Genomic DNA, 27841 nt, shown 5'->3' with positions numbered 1-27841 from the left:
AACCAAACCAAACCAAAACAAAAAACAAATCCAAAACAAGCCAAAAATCCCCACCCACCCACCCCCACCCCCAAACCTGAATGATGTTCTTTGCTTATGCCTTGTTACAAGATTATATATATGAAAGGACAACACTGAGCCCTTTTCTGGTAATTTTTTTCCTTTTTCATTCAGTAGTGTTTGCATTTGTTGGCTTAAGTTGTACGAGGCTATTAACTGCATCCCTCCAGCTTGGTCTGGTTCCTGGCAGGCATTTGGGACTGAAAGGCAGCCTGCTTTGATTGATATATTGTTGCATATGCTTACATTAAAATCATGCTTTACATTGCCCAGTTATCATCCTCTTCCTTTTCTTTTCGCCATGCATGTCCTGAGGTTTCTTTTGCTCCTGTTCCTTCTGAATCAACACCCCCAGTTGCCATCATCAGCCCTGTTCATTGATTGTTCTCCTTAACTTCTGTCCCCTGTCTGCTCTGGTAGCTCTTTCTAACTTGCCTCGTGTTCAGTTAGTGCAGTTCTAGGAATCACTGGAGTTTGTGCCCATTTTCACCAGTTGATACTGTTGCTTTTACTTGGGATGGTATAACCAATTTGGAAGGTTTGGTTTTTTTTTTTTTTGTGTCTGAGTTGAAGAAATGCAAGTCTTCCATACTTCAAAATTAGTCACATCTCCTTATGGAAACAAGTTTCATAATCTAGTTTTCTACTCTTGACCATAAACTTCATAATTCCTGAAATTATAGACTGTATAGTGAAAGTTGTACTGAAACATGAAACTTTGTGTGGACATACTGGGGCATATCTGTGGACATTTGATCTACCTTTAAATTTGAGTGGACATACTTGATCTAGCTTTAAATGATCTACTTTAGTTGTCAGTAACTATGTAGCTGTGTACAGCTGTGAAGCTAAGCTACAGCCCTCAATTACTTGCTCAGGTGTCTTAGCCAACTGGTGTTACTTGTTGCTGCAACTGGATTTGATAGCTCAGATCCTGGTAAAGCTACTGTAGAGCTAATCTGAATGTTTTTCATAAGCTGTAGCTATCTTTTGGCTTGTGCCTTTAAATATTGCTTAGAGAAGTTGTTTTAAGTCTGACAATCATTGCAAATAAGACATTAATATGATTAATCCTTGAAGGTGGTTGCATTATTTAATTTGGACAGTTTTTCTGGTGTTGTTGAGATATGTTCCCAAACTATGATAACTTTTTAAAAAAAGATTTAAAAGCCCACAGCATGTGCAGGCTTTAAGAAGGCACATACATATGCAGTAAAATCTTGGTTGTTATCATTGTTGGGTGTTAATTTGCTATATGTGGCTGCAATTTCTGTGAGCTTCCCCACCCTTGACATGGTTCTGGCTGCAACAGTATGAATACTTCCCAGACGTGTACATGCTGTACAAATGGAGTCATAGAGTAAAGCAGGTAGCGTAAGGTGCAGGCTAGAGGGAGGAGTAATGGGTTCTGAGCAAATTCACAGTAGTAATAGGAGCTGAGCAAATCCAGAGCTGGGAAGCCAGTAGCAACTTCTGGATTTGTACCTGAACAATGAATTTTTCCAAGTGCGTTGTACTTTATGACATCTTGTTAAAAATACAATTCTCAAAATACCTGTGATATGCATACAGGTCCTAAAAGCAGTAAAGAAAAACTCTTGCTTTCTAAACAAAGCTGATTTTTTTTGGTGTGTGTGTGATTTGAATTTGAGGACACAAACTGAAATCAAATGTATTGAAATTGTGAAGGTGTCTGCATATTCAGTTACACAATTCTCATAGGAAAGCCCCTCAGCAGTAGTGCATTCTTTCTCTCTCTCTTTTTAAAGCTGTAGTAGAAGAATTACATCTTTGCTTTCAAAATTCATCCAACTTGCCCTAGGAATGAATGCAGTTGATAAGAGAAAGCATCCTTGGTTATCTCAGCACTGAAACTAGCTAGCTGTTAGAACTAAGAAATCTGGAACTGTGATATCCCATGTTTTTATTTAAGATGCCATGTAATTAAAAACTTTATTCCACATGAAAAGATTTATTAGTGTTTATGAGATGGGGACAGGAAAAGGTTGATGGGTTGATGATCCAAACTACAGTGTTTCCAGAATTGTTAACCTGTGTTCAGGTAAATAAAAAGGACAGGAACAGCGAAGTAGATAGATACAGAAACTGTTTTTTAGTATGGTATTAGTTGCGCTTGAGCCAGTCAGTTGAGATGGCAGAGACAGATTCCTGATAAGTGTTATAAATAGGGGTCCAGCTGAAATAGTATCAGTTGAAAAAAAAAATATTCAAGTTGCATTATACAGCCAGGAATAATAATCTCAAAGTTTTGTCTACTTCTGTTTCATTGTTAAAATCTGTTTTAGAAAAGCATAGATTCCACCAGAAATGGCTGATACCAAATTTTACTTGAGACAGTATTGTATAGTAAGTTTTATGCAAGCTAGACAGAGAACTCTAAGGAGCTCTAGTCTTTAAATGGTTTATTAAATTTTGCTTTAGGTATTGCCAAACTGCTACTTCAATAACTGGCAGTTTTAAAATTGCTACCATAATAGTACAAAAGTGATCCATAACACAGATCATATGGTATCCTCTGACATAATGCAATGAAGGAAAATACTCTATTACTATGTTCAAGATCATTTGATTGTAGATTTAATAGAGCTTTCATTTCTACAGTGCTAATTTATAGTCATCATCTGTGGTGAAATAGAAAGTCATCAAGGACATTAAGTGTAGCATATGGTTCTGTATAATAAAGTTCATGTTGTGCTCTACCCTTTAGCCTCTACCATATGGTTTTGATTTAATTTGTAACCATTTCTTATGCCAGATAAGTTTGTGGGTTTTTTTAAACTTATATAGTGATTTACCATTGGAAATGCAAGAGAACCACTGTTTCCTATGCTGTCATTGAGCAGCTGTTTTTATCAACTTTGATCAATTGCTTTTCCCTCAGTCTACAGAACTTCTGAAACTGGTTTTTGGATTTGCCTGGTAGCTACTAAAAGTTTCTGTTAAAGGTGATACTGGGGCATATAGTTTTGCTATTAAGAATGAATCTGATGTAGGAGAGTTTTGGATTTGATGATTGTTGTGACAGGAAGAAAGCATAACTTAAACTTATGAAGCTTCAGTTTGGTAGTAAAAATATTTAATATTTTGTAGATGAACTGTATAGGGCTTTTGTGTGTGTAAATACGCATCAGACTTGTCTCTCCAAGCCTTGAACATAATTCAGTTAACAGATATACATATTAACCCAAACTTAATTTGAATGTGTGTCAAAGTGAATCATTCAGTTCTGCAACAGAAGCAGTGATTTTGGAATATTCTTTTTTTTTTTTTTTTTTTTTTTTTAAGTTGCAGGAATAAAACCGCAATATTACAGAAGTAAAAATCAGCTCATGTAGGCTGAAATATGGGAGTTCATTGGTCCAGCCACATGTCTGTATTTATGAAATATAGGAAATATATTTTATTTTTTCCTCCTATTAATAAGGGCTGCTGTTAGAGATATATTCCTCGCTCTTTAGAAAGTGTATATATTCCTGAATGCTCTGTTTTCTTACAAGTTAATGTATTTTGCTGCTCTCTTGGTGGAAGATTAAAGTGGAAGATATCCTGGTGTATTGGATTTTACTTGGAGACAACTTGGAGAGGATGAGTTTATTAATTTGGAAAAAATGCTTTCCATGAGCATGAGAAGTTGGGATGCTTACTTAATGTGTATCTGAAGATATCAGTAGGCCGATTCAATCAAGAGACTTTTTTGTAGATCTCATGTGATCAGGGTTTCTGATGAGATTCTTTGTTTTTGTCTAATTCCTAGCGCACTAGAAATGCTGAACAAGTTAATTTTCTTGTAGCACTAATGCTGAAAAGAGGAAATAAGTAAACTCAGGGAAAACTGAACCTTCAAAGAGTTAAAGCAAGAAATGATCCCCAGGTTCTGGCAATTTTATCCTAGATGTCTTTGCTCCCTTAAGCTATGAGAATACTTTGAGCTGTGGATTTACTGATGGCTGGCAAGCTGCAAGGCCTTTGACCTTTCTAGGCATCTGTTTTTCGCATGACTTGAAGGATTTCCCTGAGGATGTCCCTAAAACATCTATGTGAAAAAAATTGTAATTAGCCAGAAAATATAGCATTTAATAGGCAGATGGACAGATATGGAGTAGTAGGTGATGTTTCCTAAGCGAGCTGCCGATAATTATTAGGAAACAAACCCTGAAAATGGAGAGGGTACAGCTGCCATAAATTGTTAAACGTATCTAGGGAAAACCTTGAGTCTTCCCTCTGGTTCTGTCATGGGACAATTCAACTGTTACAAAGAGCATCTGTAACACGGATAGTCCTTGAGTACGTACCACTCTTGCAGATCGTGATGAGACTGTACAGTATACAGAAATCTTGCCAAGAACTTAGTTTCAAGGTGGCTTTACATCAATATTCATCAGTTCTTCATTAAAGTTTGAAATAATTAGAATCGGACCAACTTACTTTCCTATAATCACTCAGTACAACAAATCTCCTAAAATGCAGAATTTTTAGAGGGAGACTTGCTGAATCCCAAAGTCTATCTTTTTATTGAGTGATCAGAGTATTGTGTCTAATTTCTAGAAGTAGGGAAGACAATGAAATCTTTTTTTTTTTAACTTTCAAGCAAAAGTTTTTAATTATTCCACCAGTGGATCAAAACTATGAGTATCTTGAAATGGAAGCTGAACTTTTAAATTAATTTTTACTTAGTTTCCAGGTTGTTAAACATCTTTAATGTTATAGCTATCTTATGAAATAGGCAGTAGAGCAAGTATCTCTTTCTACAACTGCAGGTGGGTTCTGTAAGGTGTGCTTATATCATTGGATGCACTGTCACTTTAGGTATATTGCATTTGTTGCGTAAATGTGTATAGAGATGCTTTTAGATCAACAGGTTTGTATAAAAACAAAAAAAAAAGAAAAAAAAAAAAGGCTTAATCTTGTGTAGAATTGATCTATTTGTATTGCTAGTGGCTGCTATTCAATTAAACAACTACATGCAGTGTAATGCTGGACACACAATTCCATGTATGCCAGTAAGATTCTGCTTGAATATTTCATTCAAGGTCCTCCTGACAGGACAGGATTTATTTAGTAAAGCTTTTTGGTTTTTTACTGTTTAATTACTCATTGACGGTCACTTTTAACTTAAAACAACAAAGTTAATTAGCCCTTTTTAACTGTGTGGCCATCACAAATTTGAAGTTTAATCCAGTGCTTTGAACAGATGGCCAGAGCACCGAGCTTCAGAGGTTGCAGTAACTTGGGAAATAGTTTCCTGTATGCTTGGGGCCAAATTATATTTTTATGCTTCATATATGGATTTGTAAAATGTGATTGAGCAGTGTTTTGCTCTGCTGAATGGATTTGAAAGACTGTTTGCACACATCCAGTCATATTATTTTTCAAATTTTAAGATGGATCTCCTGGTGGGAATTCAGCAATAAGCATAATAAAAAAACCTTTCTTCAAATACATTCATAAGCACACTGGAAGTTCTTCAGTTCGATAGAAAAGTGACACTGGTCAACAAAAATGACATGCTAGTTCCACAGCTCACGTATTCTTAGGCACACTGCCATGTGCGTTCTACTTGCTGCACAGCAATATTTGGAACATTTGGAAATAAAATTGTGGATAAAAATGAGAATTAGTTACGTGCCTAATCTTTCTTTACATGTAACAAATAATTCTATGGAAGTATTCTCTCTATTAAATGCTAGGCAGGTATTTGATGAGGGGAAGGAAAATTCAAGGAAACTAAATGATTTGAAACAGGTGATACTAGCAAAGAATAGTAGCAAATAGTAGCAAAGAAGCAAAAAAGCTTCAAAGGCTTATCAGCCCTGGAATAATGTAAGCATCTGCAGTGGGATAGATCCAGTACATAAGTGAAAACTATGAATAGAAATAATGAAAAATATACTTGGAACCTTTAAATATAACATCACTTTAGTGTGAATTCTTTTCTATGCTTGTAGATGAATATGCCTAAATTTATTCAGAGGTGAATAAAATCTGAGGGTTGAAGGGTGAGGTTGCATGGTGTTGGGGGTAAATAATGTTCAAATACAGTGGTTACTCTGTCCTTGAATAGGAGTTTTGTTTAGCCATATTTGCTTTCTTCACTAACTTTAACAATAAAATACTCCCTATAGTATAATGGAATGCTCTAGTTCTGATGTACCTTGTTTGCTGTTAAATAGTTAGTGGTATTTGCATTTTCAACATTTCAACAACAAAAAAAACCAACACAGAGGCAAAGAAAGATCTTCAAAACTAATGACCTGAGCTGTCTTTATAGTATAATCATACTGCACAGTTAATTTTATCATATTTTGTATGCTCCAACTATACTATAATATTGTACCATAGTGAAGTATTACTTGTGAGACTATTTGCAATGGCAGCGTAAGCACTCTCCTGGGACCAAATTAGTGTCTTGGTATGGCTTGCTTGGTTGCATTTTTTTTTTTTTTTTTGGTTGGGTTTTCTTAAAAATTGTTGAATTTCAGAGAATCTTCAGCGACGTTTTTAGAGTTATGACTTGAAGTGAAAATGTCTGGTTTTGCTTCTAAGGCTCAAGTAATAACTTCTGAATGTGTTTGTGTACTTTGTTAACAACACCTATGGCAATTTCCCCAAGCAGTCATGCCTCAGTTGAACATCAGATGTTACAAACTACAGAAATCAGAGAAGGATTTTTGTAATTACTTTTATTGCTTGTGAATAAAAAAAGGAAATAGCAAGGGTTATATCTTGTTTGTTAATCATTAAGAATTAAATTGATCTGAGTAAAACAATTTTTAATCCTTGGCTCTCCTCCTTTATTCTGCAATAGCTGCAGTCATTTGAAGTAAATTGTCCATTAAAGCACTCTTCTGGCTTTTGATAACTTGCATCAAACTGCCTACTTCAGGGAAACTCAGCCTTGAGTAGCTGTGTAAGTTTATGCTTTCTGCCAGGCACATAGGTTACCTTAATTCAAAGATTCACATGCAGGCAGTGCAGCAGAAATAAGCAAAGGGAAGGTATGTGGTCTAGTCAAGTCGAAGTGAAGACATTAAAAGCTTACTGGTTTTGGCATGTCATGGCACAAAATTGCTTTCTCACCCATTTTGGTTTCAAGCGCTTCTCAGTTTGTAAAATGTGAGTACCTGTTACAACTAACAAATACACTCAGATGATTATCAATCCTGTGTTTGTGTGTCTCACCTGTGGGACAGTCCTTCTTACTTTGAACATTGAGGACTTAAGAAAGAGCAGTATTGGGAGGGAAAATGAGATTGCTGAGAAATACAGCTGTAGGACATAGGCAGTCAGCTCTTTGAGCTTACAGTTATCCAAAGTCACTGCTGACTTTAAAGGTCTGCTTGTTTTGGAAACTTACCATAGAAAACATGAGGAATACATTGTGCAAGTGATTAATTCACTGTAAAGTTGATGTATTATATAAATTCAGGTTGCAACCCTTATCATCACATGTAATTTAGTCAGAATGTGCTATTCTTATGAAAATTTTATAACCTAATCTCATTAATCTCTGTTTTGTCTCATTTATATGCACATCTAATGGATTAGATAACTGTGTGTTTTTTCTAAGTATGTTTTTAAGGGAAGCTGTATCAGTTCAGCCATCGCTTTTCCTACAATTTACTATCAGATGCCATTACACCAGGGCATTCTAGATTTTTGGAATGGTTAAAATGATGGTAAATTGCATGAGCTTTTGTATATAGTCAATGTAGAAGACATTGTGTGCAATTAGACCTGTGAGAAAAAAATTCAGAGCAGAGAAAAGGCAACCTGAAAATATGGCACAGATGCAGTCTGTTCTCAGCTCAAACTGAGTTAAATCCAACAAGCCAAAATGAGTATAATTCTAGGTTATGAAAGAGAACAGAATAATATCTGTATCTACGGCAATTGTTGGCCATTGCCATTAGATGGATCTTGCCAGCCATGTAAATTAATGGGTGTTCTTTCAAGAAAATTGTCTTTCTAAATTTTCTACATTTGTTTCTGTTTTGGTTTTGGTGTGGTGTGGTGTTTTGTTTTTTTTTTTAGAAAGTTGCTCCTGCTTTTTACAGATAGTGGCTTGTATGCGGTGACTGGATGGAGCAACAAGAACAAGTTTTGTGACCCTTTCAGGAGGCAGATGCAGACAGGGCTTGATGGAATGATACACCTCAAGGTTTCTAAGCAAAGAAACTCCCTGAGGGCCCTGGGAGCAAGTAAAAGAAAGAACAAGGGCAATTGTGTTCTTACAAAAAAAGCCATATAGAATATACTTACCCCTGAAAAAATGGTTAGTCAGTAGAATGCTTTCATATTTGCATTCTGTACAATGTATGCAGAAGAGAAAAAGCCTCACTGGCTCATAAAACAATTCTTTAATATGTGTTTGATCAGGTTGTTAAACTTTAAGATCTGCTCTATCAGACAAAATGTGACAAACAGTCTGATTCTCACTGGACTTCAGTGAAAGACATAAGATCCATGGTTTCTATCAAATTGGACTATAATGAAAAGAAAAAATGTACACTTGCCTACTTAAAGCATAAAGATGTTTGTATAATCTCAGTGATTGTAGTTAAAAGGCATTTCTGAGGCACTTCTGGAGATTGCTCAGTCCAAGCACTCTGGTTTGGAGCAGGTCAACAGGAGCAGGTTGTTTAATGTTGTGTCCAGTTGGGTTTTGAGTATCTCCAATCATTGATACCATGTGCTGATACATAGGGTTACTCATTCTCAGGTACAATGGTTTGTATTTCCATATCTGGAAGTTCACAATGTTCCTGTGTGCCCACTTCTTCAGCCTGTAAAGGTGGCTTTGAAAGGCAGCACAACCATCTGACCAAACTGGCTAAGGTGTACTTGATCTCATTATTGAGGTCTTCAGTGTAGATGAATAATATTGGCCCCAGTACTGACCCCTGGGTACACCACTAACTGAATTTTGTGCTATTAATAGCAACACTTTGGATCCTGTAGTTCAGCCACTTTTCAATCCAACTTATCTAGTCTGAACTTCATCAGTGTGTTTGTGATCCTTTTAACTTCACTATTTTAACAATAGAAATTGTTTGTTGTATAAATTTACTGCCAGGTTCAAATTGTAAAGGTTGAAATTCATCCTCTGCTTTTAGCAAGTACCATTGTGTAACAGTGTTTCTTCAACCCCTCTGGAAAGGAATTTTAATTAATGCTTTAGGTGACATTTGAGGAGTGTTAACTTTGACAACTTGAACATTTTAAAGGAGTTAAAATGCATCAATACTGACTTGTATTTTCAAAAATCACACTTCAGATGTACTAAAATCTAGCAGTCTGTGAAGCGAAAGTTGAGGGCCAATAGTGCTGAAATAATTTCAATAGGCAGGAGTGTTTGTTTAGCAGCAAAGCCGGGACAGAGCAGTAACACTAATGTAGAGCAAAAAAACTCAATTCTTAAAATACCACTTAATATTCAGGTATTTTAAGAATACCTGACTGTCCATAAATCTTTTCTTTAATGTAGAAGGGGAGTTACCTAACAAATTATTTTGTTTGTATATATAGAGGATATAGTATTTAAAATTTTTGAAGTCACATGCTATGCGTTGAAGTTCTTGGTGAAAAGTGTGAATGAAAGTATTTTATCTCATATTTGAATTATTTTACAATGCAACTGAAAAATAAAGCACTGTAATAAGAAGTTAAGAGGCTGGGAAAGAGAGACACAACTTTGGAAGTTTTTAATGCTTTCATTTTTGGTGGTGTTACTTTTTAATTTTTAAGCATTGGTCAGTAGCTCCATGACCATTCTACGCAATGAAATTGCATAGTCTTCCCATTTAGCATAGCAACAGAATTTTCTAGGGAGAGGAAATAGTAAAAGCTGATTTTTGCTAGAGGAGTTGATTTGAGCAGGTGAAAGCTCTTGAAAAGATTGAGTTGTTCAAGTCTGAGGTCGAAACTGAAAACGGATTGAGGAAGGCTTGACGAAGTATATTGCAACTGTTTTCACGAAGGAGCAAAGGTAGGAAAGACCCTAGGTTATGCACAGGAAGGAAGGGTATAAACGAAGGAAGTTAAATACTTTAATATTGGTTTTATTCTATATCTCTTCTATGTTACAAGTAATGAAAGTGGATTCCCTGGTTCATTTGTTTAGGCTGTTTGTCAGGACAGTCATGCTGCGGCTTAGTGATACAGCTGATAAAAGATATATCTCTGGTTCTGCTTGGAAAAGGAGTGTTGCTCTTTAGTGTATGTTTCTACCTACCTATAACTCAATTTTACATGTTTCTTCTTGTAGTAAAGAGCAAAAGTAGTGAACAGAAGGCTAGTGATGTGTTTTTAAGACATTAAAATGCTCAGTCTGACACAGACTAGCGTTAATTTGATGTTTGTCCTTTTACTGCTGCTTTGAGATTTTGTTTTTCTTCCCCTTTGATCCAGTGAAGAGGTACAATATTTGCTAGTAAATACTTCCCCACATCTCTGTCAGGCAACGTGTCAAATGATATCAGAAGTACAGTGCTGTTTCTCAGTTTCCTCAGTAAAAAATTAAGATTATTCTTATAGAAATATTCTATTCCTGAGGGGCTCTAGAGTCAAGGTTTATTTTACAAAATTATTCTCTTTAGGAAGCATTGATAATGAAAGTATGTAAAACTAACCAGATATTGTTCCCATAGTATCTTAGTAACCCTTAGCTATATGATTGGCATTAAAAGCTACTTCACTCTTCTTTAATTCAGGAGCCATATCTTCAAGATGCAGACATGCCGAGTCCTGTCTTGGAAGTCGGTGTGCATGGTAAATCTGTCCGTTATACCTGGGTGAGGAAAAAGACTGTTTCTTCAAAGTCTACCATAGAAAAGTTTTTTTTATTAGAGGGTTTGCAGTGTTTAAGAACACAAGGGAAACTTAAGGCTTTCTAGAAGAAAAAGCTTCATTTTAAAAAAGTTAAATATCAAATTCATTTTTTGTCATCTTCCAAATGAAAACAATGAACCAGACAACAGATCCTCTTTCTCATAGTCTTATGCTGACTTGAATTCAAATCACATTCCTATTTGGGCAAAGAAAGTCATGGCATAGACAAAGTAGCAGATGGAATATTAGAGAGAATGCACAGATAAGATTTGTTTCTTTAACAAGATATTTAGTTTTATTTAATAAATTCATAAATATTTGCTTTTCCATTTAAAAAATGCTATCAGTACAGTGTTTACTTAGATTTGGTATCTAATGGTGCTATAATGATTAATTTATTTGAAAAATTTGGAAATGAAAGTTCAAATTTGACCAAATAAACCACTTATAATTCTGCTTATATAACCATTATTTAATGATGATCTTAACTTCCATAGATGGGATCATAAGCCTGATTTGTTGCAGTTTGTTTACTTAAACAGATCTTTGTCTCCTCTTGTACATAACATTAGGGCAGAGGAATGTTCAGATTAAAGACACTGAATTTGAAATAAGTCCATGAAGTTCAGCTTTATGTTGCTTGCTCATAAAGTGTAACGTCAAGGCAGGCATGGGTATCTTAAGTGTCTGTGTTATTTGTGCAGTAACTAGAATGGCATTTAATGAAGTGCTCTCATCACAGTTCTGAGAAATTCTGTACTCTAGTAATAAGCCATTTATTTGATGGTCTCTTAATACATAAGTTAAAATTACTTAAGGAAAAGGCATGATTAATTTTAACTTTTAAGAAGCTGTAAATAAGCTATCGTTAATATACCTAGACAAGACAATTTAATGCTGATTTTTCACAGTATGGTGATAGTTACTTGCAAAGCAGGTAGAGAATATACAGTAATCCCCCCCTTTAGTTTAGTTATACTGACATCTTCTGTGACAGCATCAAGAAAATAATTTTAAAATGAGCAGTTACTACCAAATTCAAGGTTAATATTCAGGAAGTCTTATGCTCCTCTTTTGATACTGTATTTAGTCCGCACTGCGCTCAAAATTGATTCACTTTTCTGATTCTTTCAGCAGACTAAAATATGTATTGTTATTAAGATTACTTCGTCAAAGTAGCAAAAACTGTAAGAAGCTGGATATTTTGTCCACTGGGTATGAAGCTGAAAACTTTAGGCATCTGCCTTCCCCTTTATTTAGTTTTCTTGAAAGTTTTGCAGGATGTTAGTCTCGGTATAGGAAGGTTGCAGCTGATTTTAACCAGCATGAACACAGGCGAGGAGTTGCAGTTTCTTAATAAACTGTAACATCAGAACAGTGTTGCAATTGAACATACATATCTTGTGTATCTATATCAATAATAAATGTTACATGTTTTTATTAGATAATTGGTTTACTTTAAAGAGTGTTCAAAGGCTAACATATCTTACTGGTTTTAAACTTCAAAACAAAAAATTTACTAGACTCATTCATTAATTAATTTATAACTTATATAAGCTATGAGCATACAATACCGTGGAGCTGAAGTCACACAGACAGCACTGATGACTCTGGTCCTCACTGGTTAGTCTCCAAGGTAAAGGCAGCGAGACTTGTGAGCGCTTTTGCTAGAGATGAAACAGACTTGTTTTCAACTTCGTGCATAAAGATGTTTGTGCTATTTACCCCTTTCCCAAGATGGGGAGTGCTTGGTGTGGTCTGAAATACTTCTGAAATAAGTTTCCTAAACTAAGAGATGAAACAGAGTTTTAGTTAAATGAACACTCATTAGTATTCATAGCTATATTACCACAAAATACAGCTTGCTCCTGCCATGCAGACCAGGCATTTTTCAGCCTGCGCTGTGTGACCGTGCTGTAGGTGACTGAGATCATTTTGACATGAGTATCTAACATTAAATGTCTTCTGAATTACTGAATAGGAGTCTCCCTATTTCATGTTACTTGATTCCATTGTTTACAGATACTAGTACTGTAAACTTAATCTTAAAAAACAAGCAAACAAAAAAACCCCAAAACAACCCCACAAAAAATGATTAAACAAAACCCATAACCCCATGTCCCATCCAAAACCAGCACCAAAAAACCACCAATCCAAAACTTTGAATTAAGAGGGAACTTATGTTAAACCTTCAACTAAGGTTTGAAAACTTTTCTACTAATTCACCTTCATTATGTAACATTCCACAGACAGGCAATTTAAAATGAATTATATAGGTGGTGCTCCAATGTCCCTCTTTTGAATGAGTTGAGGATATTCAAGGATTTAATTTTTTATTCACTAGAACTAACTAAAATATAGAAATTGTGCACACCACTCCTTGATGACAAATGGATTTTAAGGGTTGGTACTGGATGGCACTAGCTGTGAAACTGAATATTGTCATCATGTGTTAATGCTTTTAAATTAGATAACTGCAGACACAATTCAGTGCTTTTTCAAGTTTGTAAAGGCCTTGAAAGTAGCACCTTGGAAAAGATCTACTGGGCTTTCAATAAAGGAGAAGTTATACTTCCAAAATTCCTAATCACTTATAGTCTCAAAGGTCTCCTGGCTATTTACATGTAGATATGAAGAAATTTTACTTTGATAACAAAAATGATAATGCTTATCAGCAGTAACCTCTAAATACAGGAGACAATCCGCCCCTTGCATACAATTAGAAAAAAGCCAGAACTGGGCAGTTCCTGACTCAGTTGAAAGAGTGACTCCTGTATATCATTATGTCAACTCATTTGTAAAGGCATTTGTAGCTTGCAGGGAAGATAGTCTATATCTCATAGGGAGATTATGGGAAATTCATGTCTATTTTTTTTTATAGCAACTAGAATCTGCATGCTTTTGTAGCATGTTGCACTTAGTAATGTTGGTGGATGATGCCCTGCAGTTATTCCCTAGTGCATTCCTCTGCTGAGACTAAAGCTTAAAGAGAAAATTCAAGCAGTTTTGTGGTCCCCTGCCAGCTCATTAATTTAAGGAATGCTCTTCCTGAGCTCACTGTAGGCAAGAGGAGTTTGTGTTGTCACTACCAAAACTAACCAACAGCTGTCTACCTATTTGTTTGTGTCTATCTTTGACAGTTCAGTTTTTAAATTGCAGACATTTGAGCTTTTCTCTGAGATGATCTTCAAGAACAAAGTAATCATGTTTAGTTAAGTTAATCATATTGGTGATGGCAGATGAAGACTTTGCAATACAGTTCTTTCAGTTTCTTCCAGTTTGAGAACAGGTCAAAGCTGCTCAACAATAGAGAGGAGTAAAAAGACTCAGTGTGTTGAAGTGCCTCGTATCAACAGCAGCTGATAAATTATTCAACAATTTACCTTCTGTAACGTCTCTGGAGTACAGTGTTGGAGCTGTGTTGTATCATGACTGACAACTTGAAAGGCCTCTTGGTAAAGCGTACAAAGAATATACTGGATAATATATGATTTTTGTCTTCTGTAAAAAGAAGCCTAATAAGAGTAATGATTTATTTATTTTACTGGAAGTGTCATCTTCTCTCTGACCTTACTGTATTTTGCATTGAAGAGAATGATTTTCTGGGAGAGCTGGAGCTGACTGCTTGATATGAAGCTTGAAATAAACCTCTGCCAGTACCATGTGATCACTTGTTACAGCTACATGTGTGCCCATGTAAAGGCTGGGGAAGAAGGGAAAGGAAGAGAAGTGATTTTGCATATATAAAATGCATGCTTTTTAAAGAGACAAAAAATTGTTAGCAAATCATTGTTAAGTTAAAGCACTTTTATATATGTAATGCATGTTTTCCCTGATATGTCATGTTTTCTGTAGCAAAATAATATTAGTCATAAATATACGCAATAATACTTTTAATAGATGCGAAGACGATACAGAATGTGTACTGTGACCCCAGAGTAAAAACCAAGCACGCACAAGGGTGTTATTCAAAATTGCTGCTGAATAGAGATGAGAAAAATTAAATATTTAGATATTAAACATGTAGGTATTTAAATAAGTACATAGCAGTGTTTACTTAAACGGAAAAAAACTACATAAGGAACTGTAAAATTGAGGTGGAGGCAACAGCTAAGACAATCCTTCAAAATTTGGAACTGAATTTAATAAATAGCAGAAGTTATGTACGTTAAACAGAAGAAAATTAGAAGGACATCTCTCTCTATATATATATATATGGCTTTCAACTTCATTTATGGTTATACTTTTCTAATTTTATGTATTTCATAAGAGCAGCAGTTGAATGCCAGACTACAGAAATAGCCTTTGGGATCAGGGTGAGAAACAATAGACAGCATCACATAATACTGATACTGCATTTTGAAAGGAACTCTTGGATTTTCACCTCTTTCTGTTTAGATGACTCACAAGCACTTCTGCTTATTGTCAATGTTGATGGTGCAGGAGGTGAAGAATCTGTTTCTGATCTTCTGGACTGATGCTAAATGAATTATTTGATTTATTTTCCCCAGGTATCAATGCAAATATAAAACTCTTCAATATTTATAAACTTATGAAGTCTGTGTTATGGAAGATGCTTTAGGACTTTTAATTTTTTTAATTAATTTGTTAAAGTATTTGCAGGTGATGGCGAGGATTAACTGAAGGATTAACATATCCCTCTCATACAGGTACATCATCTAATACTTACTTGACTTTTTTTAGAAATCATGAACTGAAACTGGGGCGAGAAAAAACATCATCCCTGCTTAATCCTTTGCAGTCAGTTAATACCCGTTTATTTTTCAACTCTAACTTCTTTCCCCCAACCCTTTACTTGGTTTGTTGTTTCAGTGTCTCATATTTCCTTGTATTTTCTTCTCAATGCAAACTGGCATGCTGAAATAATAACTAGGCAAATCGGTTACATACAGGAAATATTCTCATTACAAGATCATGGTTAACTCCCAACAACAGTTCACATAACGGAAACATCGCCAATAAAAGGAACTAATTCAGAACTTCATGTAAAATGCCAGGGGCTTTTCTCAGCACAGAAAGTAAAGCATAAACAATAGGAAAACAGACATTATTTGTCTGGAGTATTTAGAATGATGAAACAGTTCAGGCAAAAGAGCTATCACGTGGCATCCTCTTCCAACTTACTAGTCACCTTTTCCTAACACTCAAAACATGTAGTTTTGATTTGAGTCCACTTAAGACAGTGTATGGTTTGGTCTTTTAATTAATGGGATACATGTATGAAGTACAACTAATTATTCTGCTGCCTGCCTGCCTTATGCACTCTGTCCAGGGTTCTGCAGGGGAATAGTTTATACTGCATTTTCTGTTAAATTCTCTGTCTTTGCAATGTTATCTACTGATGGTTTGTTAATACAACCTGACCATAAGTATTTGACCATGTAAGTGGTCCTATCAAAGCTGGAAAAAGTGAATTGGGTCTAGAACATAAATAACCCGAGTTTCATTTGGATACAGTCAGTGTGAAAATAGCTCCCTTATCCACTAACTTCTCCTGTTAGTGTCCAAATTGCTTTATACCTACATGTTTCATGAGGGTATGTATCAAAACGCCTTACATAGAAGTGTCATTGTGCCTCAGCTCCTGTACAAATGTAAATATATATTTCAATATCTAATACATATATAAACATATATTTTTAAAAGTGGGGAGAGAGGCAAGAGAAGAGAAGATTGTAGTAAAGCTGTTGTATTCATGGTGTTTATCCTTGATATGAGGAGGAATTCAGGGAATAACATGTTTAAATAGAGCTTTTGCACAAAGTATGTTGCAGTTCACATAAGAAGGACCTCGTGTGTTTCCTAGCTTTTCACATTTTCTTGCAGCTGAATTTAGGATTGGAAAAAAACCCAAATGCCCCCCCGCCCCCAACCCCAGAAAACCCATCTTTTCCTAGCTGCCAACTAGGCTATAAAAGTTCTCTGTGAGAATAGCAGGAAGTAATTTGTTGTCTTGCTAACATATCAGAATTTATAATCGTGTATGTCTCTTGCTATTAGTGTAAAGGATGCTTCACTTTTACTTCACCTTTAAAGGATGCACTGGTATATGTGTGAGTGAGGAAACACCCTGGAACTTTCAGAAGAAAACTTAAATAAGACTGAAAAATCTAAGTTTGGAGAGCTTTAAAACTCAGTTGCTTGTAGATTATGAAAAAAGAAAATAACCTCAGGGGTTTATTTAAGTTCAGTGGAAAAATTCTGACTTTTGTGGGCTTTTGGACTTGGAAGATGTACTTAATTCACTTAAAAAATAAAGTTATGTTTGGCATTTGTGTAAGGAACTACACATGATATTAGGAATAAGACATAGTTTTTCATTATGTATTGGAAACATCCTTTGAAATATAAATATCTAATGAAAATTGTTGCTGAAATCAGGAATGACTAAGAAACTTACTACATCTGTTGGAAATTAATTCTTGCCATTTGTAATTATGCAGATTAATAGATATATTTGAGAGCATTATGAGAACATAATGAACCTAAGATGCCAGTAGTTCCGTTTAAAGAATATTTTTATGCTTTATAGAGATAGCCTGTTAATTTGAAAGATTGCATTTACCTATGTTCATTTCCCTGCTGGCTGAATCCAAACTGTGAGCATTAATTGGTTACCAGTGTTTTGAAAGGGGAGTGTAATATTTAGTGTATTACTAAATGCTTTTGAATATAGAATGAAATTTTCAAGCACAGTGCCAAATTTTCAATATAATGTGAAATTAGTACTTCACTAATCATACTAGTAAATAAGTTTGAGGAGCTTTGTTAATTGTCACAGGCTTTACCTGAGTGCCATATGTTCCTAAATGTACTTTAATACCGGTTTGAGGACTAAATCTAGGACTGATCGACTTCCCTGCACCTATTGTTGAGTGAATTGTCTATGAACTGTCTTCTCATTGCATTGGCTTGGAATATTGGAGAGTATACACTGGCAGGGGGAAGTCCTGAGGATGAATGAAATCCAGTTGAAATAACTGCACTAAAAAAAACCCTTCAAAACCTTTTGCGTTAGTAGCCTGTGTAAGATTGTTTTGCTGGCTCTTATACGATGATAAAACTTTTTTTTTTTGCTTATAGATAAAATACTTTGTTTCATGTCCCTGAGTACCTTGCCCACAAGCTTATAGAATAATATTCAATTACTGCTCTACTTATTTGGTGCTAGAACATTCACTGTTCTGTAGCCTACAGGAAAATGTCATAGAGAACTGGAAAAACACAGAATTAACTTGAAAATAACATGATGACTCATTGAAAAGATTAGAGCTGTTTATATTTGGAATTATAAAGCTTTAAAATAAAAAATGAATGGTTGAGATAAAAAGGCCAAATCAAGATGCAATAACTGGATTTTATTGAATCAGAAAAGTAGTTTTGTAACAGAAAATTGGAAGCATTTAAAAAAGCTGTAACTTCAGTGTAATAAGCAATAGTTTACAAATACTTAAAAATTATTTCTAAAAACATTGAGTCATGTTTTAATCTTGCTTAAAAGCACTGAAGAAACCTTTGTAGTCTCAGGGATAGATCTTTGTCTCCTGTGTCATTCAGGTGATGCTTTCATACATACATAGTATGTCATTGTTTCAGTTGTCCTTTAAAATAGGCTTGTAAAAACCCTGGTATGTCAGAATGTGTTTTTGTGTTCTCTGATATAGTGACAGATTTTCTTCTACAGATCAGAAGAAAATTTTTTTGAATTCAGGGTATCTTGGTTCTTCATTTACTTAATAGTACTGAAAGGCATGAGTGTAAGTGTGTTGGTGAAATTAAAAATAATGTGTATATTGATATATAGAATACATAATTTTAATTCAGTTTTTTTTTCTTTTCTCAATTTCTCTCAAAATGTCAAATGACTGACATGTGATAGAACTTTATTTTCCAGAGTATAATAACATTTCCTGCATAGAACCCTTACCACAGCAAAATTAAACCATTTGCTTTTCTCCCCATAAAAAAGAAGTAGAACGAAATTTTCAGGGCCTCCATTGGTTCTGGTCAGTGTAACATTCTGTTTTGATTGCATATGATTGCTAGCTGGAACAGGCACACTCTCAGCTACTGCGCTAGCAGCTGGTATCAGCTTCGCTTCCTCAGAGTAAGGTTGACAGAATTAGTTGAGTGTCATTAATGTATTTTGAGTTTCTGACAACAGAGTTTTTGAAACTTAGTGAAATTTTCTGGATGTTTATTGTATCAGTGATTCTAGATTTTGGGTATAGGTGACTTATAGCTACTCAAACCAAGTACAGTCTGCAGCAATTTCCCTTTAATTATGCTAGCTCATACACTATTTAGATATTACCCATCTTCTAATCTTTATTTGGTTTTAAGCTTAAATGATGAAAAGATATTTGAGTAAAAAAAAAAAATTCATGTGAAAATCCTAAGGTGCAATGAATGCATCCCTTTCTTGAGCCAAAAAAGTAGCTTTTTAAAAATTAAACTCAATAATTTATTGGGTTCTTATTTGATAATTTATTAGTTTATGTTGTATTTAAGCATATTTTGTAAATATGTATGCTGAATACATAAAGTGTTGTCTTTCCCATGGTCCTTTTCCAAACATTTAGATTTCTGAATGGCTTTTCGAGTCTACTTTTTCCCTAGTGCAATATCTGATTAATTAAGTATCTTTGATGCTGAAAAATTGTAAGGATCCAAAGTGAGTGTAGAGGGCAGAGTACAAGAGCTGCACCTACATAAAGGTGTTCTGTATCCAACAGTTAACATGATTACAGTATTATACGCAGACTCATGCTACACTTGCCACATACAGCTACCTGCCTTTGAAAAGAAAATGTTCTTTCAGGTTTTTCTTTTATCTTGACTTAAGCTGCTCTATCATCTTATGCAAAAAAGGATGTTCTTATGAGCCTTACTGAGAAGTCCAGTAAATCAGAGAAACCTCTGATACCTTTATTCTCTGGTTCTGGTAATTCCCCCTGTGAACCATTAGAGGATTCTAAATGCCTATGAACAATTTCTTATTTAATGTTAGCAGTCATCATTTAACCACCACTGGCACTCTTTTAATTTAAACTCTTTGATGTTTTTGATTGTCTGCTCCAACTTCACAGTGCCTGTTGCTTGGATCCTGTGATGTTGCTTGCTATTGTACAAAGATGACTTTTCATAAGGAGTCAGTGGTACTGAAAAACAGATGCTTCTACGGAGAAGAGGCAATATTCTGCATACTTTGACATAGCTGAGATTTTTCTAATTTGTAATGAACTGTTAATTATTTTTCTTCAATGAAAAAACAGAAAAACTAGGTTAATGTCCTTTCCTTCCTGATAACCCTTCTGTCACAAGCCATGTCAGTCAGGCATATTAGATACACATACACTAGTATGATACCTTTTCTCTATTTTGATAAATCTATGTCTTCAGCCAGTGTGTGCCAGAAATGTGTCACCTACACTATATAACTCAGGTCAAATATTTAAAATTACAGCTGTGGCATCTGGGCCCTGAACCCAGCTCTGATATTGTGCGAAGTTTGTGGGGAGGACCTCCTCTGAATGCAGCTGTGTCCCTTAGTGCTGCATTTTCCAATTCTATCACCATTTTTTACAAGTCTTTTTCCCATCTGTAATAAGAGGTATCTGTGGAAATTCCTCATAGCAGTCTGATTTTAGGTAGCTAACTAGAGTCCTGGGAGTTTCCTGCTGGAGATGTCTACTTTCTTTAACTGTATTAGAAAATATATTGGCTACTGATTTTATGCAGGATGAGTGATGCCTACGTTAATAAAACAGATTGAGAGCCTGGGGGCAGTGGAATGTAACATGTTAACTAAGTTGCCAATCATTTTCCCCTGTAAGTCTATTAAAAACATTACAGAGGCATACTTGGTCTGTCAAATGCGATGGCTCTCAGTTGTCTAGGATAATGGTCCAGAGTATAACCTGGGAAACAAATGGGTAATCAAGATGCTAGAAGGATGGGTGCAGAGATAGAGGAATGATCTACGACTGCTCTCTTTCCAGGGATAAGGTAGTCCAAGGAGCAGTATAGTAAAGTTTTGCACAGTGTCACATTTCACATCACCTTGTAGATCTGTCTTTCTCACATGGCAGACTGGGGTCTATTGAGGTTATTCTGAAGGGTTTGTACTATTATGGGAAATGACCAACTGATAAGATGACCAAAGAGCCACAGAGTTGGAAGAATGCATTGCCTGTTGGGGAATGCTTTCTTCCTGCGTCATCTAGACTTAAATATATTTGAGAATACATTTCTAAATGCTTTTAGAATATATTTTAGCTCTTTCATTTAGTGACTGAAATACTAGAAAACTATTTTCACAGTAAATAGTTGCAAAAAAATACCTATTTGTTTGTATGATCCAAATAAATTCAATGCTGAAGGTACTTGTAAACAGAATTCTTCTATTACACGGTCTCATTGCTGTGTGCCTTTCTGACAGGTGAAGTGCCTCACAAGGCCTATAGCCAGGTAGCAGGATAGCTTTCCAAGATAGCTCTGTGCAACCAATCTTTGTCTACAAAGCTCCTGGATTTTGTAGCTTCAGTTATTACTTTTGCACAAAAATTTGTTATCTTGTTGATATGGTTAGTATCTTACCATTTATGTTCCTCTAGCTGTACAAATTCACTGGCATAACACTACTAATGTTCTTTTTGATGTAGTGCCACAGTTACATCATTTTCATACAGTTCAGAGAGATATCTAGCTGGCACTGCTGAATGTCAGCTGTAGTCAATAGACGTGTGAGTTGGTTACTCTTGATTAAATTGTAAGGCATGCCTCTACTGGAGTCAGGTGTCAGAGACAGCAACAGTTCTGTATTGCTGACTCACTGACTTCTCTGTTATTTAGTGATCTGTTAAAAAATATTAGCATGTGTAGAGGACTGAAGGCAGTGGGTTGATTAGCATTGATGATGTGCAGCTGTGGCCTTGCCTCAGTGGGTTGATTGACATGGATGATGTGCAGCTGTAGCTCATTCCCACAAAGTGGTTAAATAGCCCTGAGGATGGTGGGAGAGGGGGTTGGGTGGAGGAGGAGCAGTGTGGTCTGGCCTCTGGAGGAAGGAGGTAAAGCACAGACAGCAGAATCTGACCAATGGGTAAAACCTTGTTGCAGCCTACTAGTTTGTTTGTGCATGCTGCAACAATTGGTGCCCTGTGTGAGGCCCTTCAGATTATGAGACTGAGTGTAAGGTGGTAAAAGACCTTGTTGTAGCTGGCTAGTTTGGGGAGTGCTGCAACAAATGTGTACTGATCTGAAAAGCATCACACTAAACAGATTGCTCGAGGTAGGAAGCTATTTCACATTTTGGGGGAATAAATGTGCTTTCAACTTTTCCAATTTTGTGCAAACTAAATAAAAACACATCTCCTTCTGCCTAGGAGGGATGATGCTTTCTATTTTCATAGAGTACATAATCTTAGGTTGGAAAATAACTTAATCCTCTAACTTTCTAGGAACGCCAGAAGTTTGGCAGTATTTTGTGACTGCACAGTCATGCTCACTTTGAGTGTAACTTGAATGTATTCTAAAATTATATATTGATGGTATGTTCAGGACAACATTGATCTAACTGATTGCATGCATAGGTCTGTATGTAGGTTTTTCCCAGATATATAAATATACCTTCTTAAGAAGTGGTATGTCTGTAGTAGTTTTTTATGTGATTCTGTGCATAGTTTCAGAAATGAGATTCTATAGGGTTTAGCTGATAATCTGGTGAACAAAGCGCTATGAACTGTGGTTTAGACTTAGTCTGCTATTAATCCCAGTGATGTCCACATCTTGGAACCATGCTGTCCACTTGCCAAAGGTTTGTTACAGGTCTTCTTGTTCAAAATAGTATTCATGGGTTGATTAATGTTGTATAGCTCATGATTTGCTTATTTGCACTCAGACAGGTTCAGTGTTTACTAGTTCAACTATTATGTAAAACTTCATTAAAAATTAGTATTACCATTTTTTTGTCTGAAAGAAATTAATACATTGCTTAATGGTGCACTTATGTTCCTAGTGAAAACTAATATCAATTATTAATATTTAAAATATTAATAATATTTTTTATTTTTGCTGTTGGTTTTGTTGTTTTTTTTTATTCACTGACTTTCACCTTCAACATTATCAAGATAAAGTTGTTTTCATCATTATTCACCGCCCATTCTCGTCTCTGCTTTCCCGATATATCCATTACTAAAACATTACATATTTCATTATAAATAGAGCTGTTAATTTGCCACTTGCCAATAGCAACTGTTAGGAATTTCTGAACAAAAATTTTGAAGTCTATTTTTCTTGAATATTTCCAATTGTTTTGTTTCTTGCTTTGTTTCACTTAATATGTTTGCTATGTTGCCTAATTGTTGAGTGTTCACACACAGTGTTTTCCTGAATAAACATAGAAATGGCATGAAGATTAAGTTGCATGGTTAAACTGAGAAAAAATAGTAATTAAAATTTTGCATATATGCATGGCTAACTATGGACCCTTTCTCCTTTTCCTAAAGTTTTTGCTTTACATCTTGATCAATGCATACATGTCACAGTTCTCGCATTTGAAATATTTTGTCTATGGATTTAAATATATCTGAATGTGAATTTAAAGGGACTAAATAGAAGCACTAAACTGAGATGACTACACAGTTTAGTTACTAAAAATAATCCTCTTCAGTTCAAATAATATCAGTATGTGATATGAACTATACTGTCTTATGAAGTTGTAGGAAAAAGTAGATAAATAATTTCCATTAATGACGGAATTCCTAAAAGCAGAATATCAAACACTTCTTACTGTGTTCTTTCCTGTAAAGGTCTTTACATGAGATGGCAGAAATAGACATAAAGAATCCAAGCCTCTGGAATGTAATTCTATTGAATGTGCTTTGACATATTTCCTGAAGTGAATTTCTTTTGTCTTCCTGAGATCTAGGTTTTTTAAAAAACTTGGGGGGGAGGAAGGAATTTCCTCTGATAACTCTCCATACAGAACTTGTAACTTTTATTCATCTTCATGTATTTGGATATTCATTTGTCCATATTTAACTAGCTTTTTTTTTTTCAACAAAGAAAAAAGAGGAGACATGAGTACCTAAGGCCGCAATCTTGTATCTTGTAAACGTGAATATTCTTGGGAACATTTAAACAGTTGCACTCCCTGGTAGGTGATAAATACTGAAAAGCATAGAGTATAGATTTTTAGCAACCCTTCCCCACTATGTTGTTGTGGTCTGCAGTAATGTGCATCTGGGGGGTATACTGATGAACAAAAAGATTACATTTGAGTGTATACAGTGAATGAATTGCTATTGTCTCTAAATTATCTCCTGAACTGGTTAAGATCATGTTTGAGACGCAGTTAGATGATATTTTTGGAGTCATACCCAAGTAGGAACATTTTGTAAAGTATTTCTGTTACCAGAACCATAACTATTGCCAGGTATGTATAGGTATAATCTTTAGCAATCAAGAAAAAAAGGGGACTTTTCTCCCACAACTGACACGCAAAAAGGCATGTCAGAAAGACAAAGGAGGGTGTTATTTGTTTGGCACAGGTTTCATCAGAATGATACCGCAGGGTACTTGCCAGCCTTGTGAGGTATATCAAATTTGTTACACTTAATTTGTTTTGTTTAAGTGAAAGACAAGGGTCATCTTCAGTTGGAAAGTTTCAGACCTGAATACCAATAACTTTGCGGTTTATCTGATCCTAATATTAACTCTGGGGAGAAATGCAATCTTTCAAAAGCATTTCTGTATTTGATTTGGATAGATTGGACACTTGATCTAATGAAATAAGAGAAAGAACATCAAAAAGTCTGCACTGCAAAAGCTATTGTACTCTTTAAATGTCAGTTCAGTGGTGAAATTATTACTTCTCTGTACAGTGTTTATCCCAGACTGCTTATGTCCTTCGGTACAAAATCATATTGAAGGAACTGCCTGACAAATATTTTGAGCAATCTGTGAATATTAGTGGCTTATATCCATTTTCCAGATCAGCTACTGGAAGGTGTGAAAATTGCAAACTGATGAACACATAAAAGGTCTGACAGTTTTTCCTGCAGAAGCCAATGATACATATATCCTTGAGCAAATATGGCATAATCCATAAAAATTAATAGTGAACTGGGTCTTGAGCTCCTGGATTTCACAGGAGTTGAGAGCTGTTCAGAGGAATAATATGAACATATAGTGATTGTGTACAGTATGTCTTTGCATCATTAGGAACAACATTTGTGCTTTACCAGCTTCCTCGTTGCCCAAAAGCAAGGATAACTGTGAACCCTTCACTGTAGGATGCAACTGAAATGTTTTGCTGTATGTTTGATTCGTGATAGAAGCAAACTCAGGTCTGTCAAAATAACTATTTGTGTTTAAACATGGGGGTGAAAGGGGAATTATGATAAGGAACGTTCCCTGCCTCTGAGCAAAATTATTTGTGTCTAATTCCTTCTAATATTTAATTACAACATTCAACAGTCTATCTTAAATGAGTCAATGATTGCTTAACATACTTTGTGTCAAAAAAGCTGTCAATAGCCAATCCAGGAGATAGAAATTACATGGTCAAGGGCTAATAGAGCTGGGAAAGAGCAGACTTTTCAATCCTTCTGGGTAAGGAGTGATGTATATGATATATACTGCAACTAAATGTGGAGGTAAATTCTTACTGCTAATAGCTGGCACTTTCCAATTGTACTGAGTGTGAAGCTTCTTGTAAGGATCATGCTATTCCAGCATGATGGATGTATATACAGCATAGACTCTACTGATAATTGCTTAGAAAATAAACACAGAACATCAACTGTGACAGAGTAATTCTATCAACAAGGAGGATAACAGGAACTTTGCCAAAGAACAAATGTCCATGTCATTTTCAGTTCCGTGACAGGAAGAATTGTAAAAGAAATACGTGTGACCCAGAATGCCCACAGTCAAGAGAAGGCCTAAGTACCAGCTGGCTACAAGGAATGCATTGCCTGGCATTCCCCAGTGAGTTTTTTAGAAGTCATTGTGGGCTTCTTTTATATATATGAATATCTGTGTGTATGTGTCAGGTGTGGGCATATGTGTTTTCACACATATAATTAAATACAATTTTAAGACTTTCCTCTTAACTTTTTCATATCTTCCAGTTACATATATATATATTTTCTAATTTTATGGCTTTTGCTATTTCCATTGTACACCAAGTTTTCTCGGAGCAGAGACTGCCATGCTGAAGAGATATAAGTATTCATCTGATATTTTTTAAAAAATGTTTGATTGCCAAATCATATGCTTGGCATCACAAAACTTATTCAAAACCCTCTTAAGTCCTCCTGCTTGTAGCTGCCAAGCACTTGCAGATCCCAGAAGGCCTCGCTGAAGTTTACAGAAGTTTTTTCATTGTCTTCAGTGGTTTTTAAATGAGGCTGAAAATGCTGGTGGGTTACAAAAGGTGTTAATGCTTTCAGCAATTTTTAATCTTAATGAATGGTGGCCAGAAATAAATCAAAAAGGAAGAGGGTTTTTTTCAGCAAAATGCAGTAAAACTTAATTTGCTTTTCAAATTCCAACTTGTTTAAATTTTACATCAAAAGTTTTCGAAGTATAAATCCCTACTGTCAGCTTAAGACATATTTGACTCATCATTGGTTAGGACACTGACTGAATACACATAGTTTAATTTTAAAATGATTGCCTTTAACAACAGAGTTTTAGAAGCCTTTAGTAGTGTCATAATGATAGATAGCATTTAATTTAGTCAAGAATGACCTGCTATAGTTACCTATAATCTACATTAGCAATGTTCAGCTGACAGTAAATTAAAGTAATTCTTCATTTTTATGCTCTTAATGTTTAAAAAGCTAACCTCACTTTAAAATCAGTTTCCATAATTTTAAAGACTGGAACTTTAATGTTAACCTCCTATTAAGTCCTTGTTTTCTCTACTATATAGTTGCTTTAGTTTTTTTGCAATGTGTTTGTGGAAAGTTGATCAATATGCAGTATTTGCAAGTGTGTCTGTTACTGAAGGATCTATCTATTGAATATTGATCTGCTCTATCAAATATGACACTGACGATGTGATTTATAATAAGCAGTCTCATAGTACAGGCCAGGAGTTTAGGCTGTTATTTCCTCTGTTCACTACTACCAAAAACCAGCCAGGTCTGTAGGCACTTGATTTATAACAACAGTATTGTGTTATCTAGTTTTAACCGCTCTGGGTTTGTTTATATTTTTAGAAATGCTAAGTATAAGTTTATCTCATCTTTAAAGAAATATGTAGCACATCTGATTATTTTGATTTCATTAGTATGACCCTACAGCACAGTTGGTGATAAAAAGCTGGAGGAAAACGCCTAGGACAAAGATCCAAGGGCCTTGGAGTAAAACCAAAGAATGAAAGGTGGTGACTGAGGTTGAAGTTCCCTCTGAGGTCTGAGTGCTCCATCACAGGTTTCTTTGGTGGTTCATTCTGTGAAGCTCCGTTATCATTTTGCTATATATATTCAAATATACGTGAGTAAATTTATACCCCAGAGCATAAAGTAGTGGACATTTCCTAAGAGTAATTTCAAATGTAACTACCAGAAACAGACTGCTTGCAAAACTAGCCCTAGCTTTTTGTTAAGTGCTTCTGATGGTTAAATTTGTAAGCTCTTTCAGTCAAGCTGATTCATGGTATAGCTCAATTTACTTAGTGATGCTGCACTAACTGCTATTTGGCAACTCAATTGGAAAAGTAAGAAACAGATGAAATTAACAAAGTCCATTGCCAAAGCCAGACGAAGCTTGGGTGGAAGACCTTCTGTGGGTTGAATTTTAAACATGATTTTACTAAATCTCACAAATCATCTGTGAGTTAGTAGATTGTATCCACCAACTGGGATAGTCCATCCAGGCTCTGTTGATGCAAACGTCT

The sequence above is a fragment of the Falco punctatus genome, assembly GCF_963210335.1.
Source record: "Falco punctatus genome assembly, chromosome: 8".
Taxonomy (NCBI): Eukaryota; Metazoa; Chordata; class Aves; order Falconiformes; family Falconidae; genus Falco; species Falco punctatus.
Note: the sequence above shows the minus strand (reverse complement) of the source record.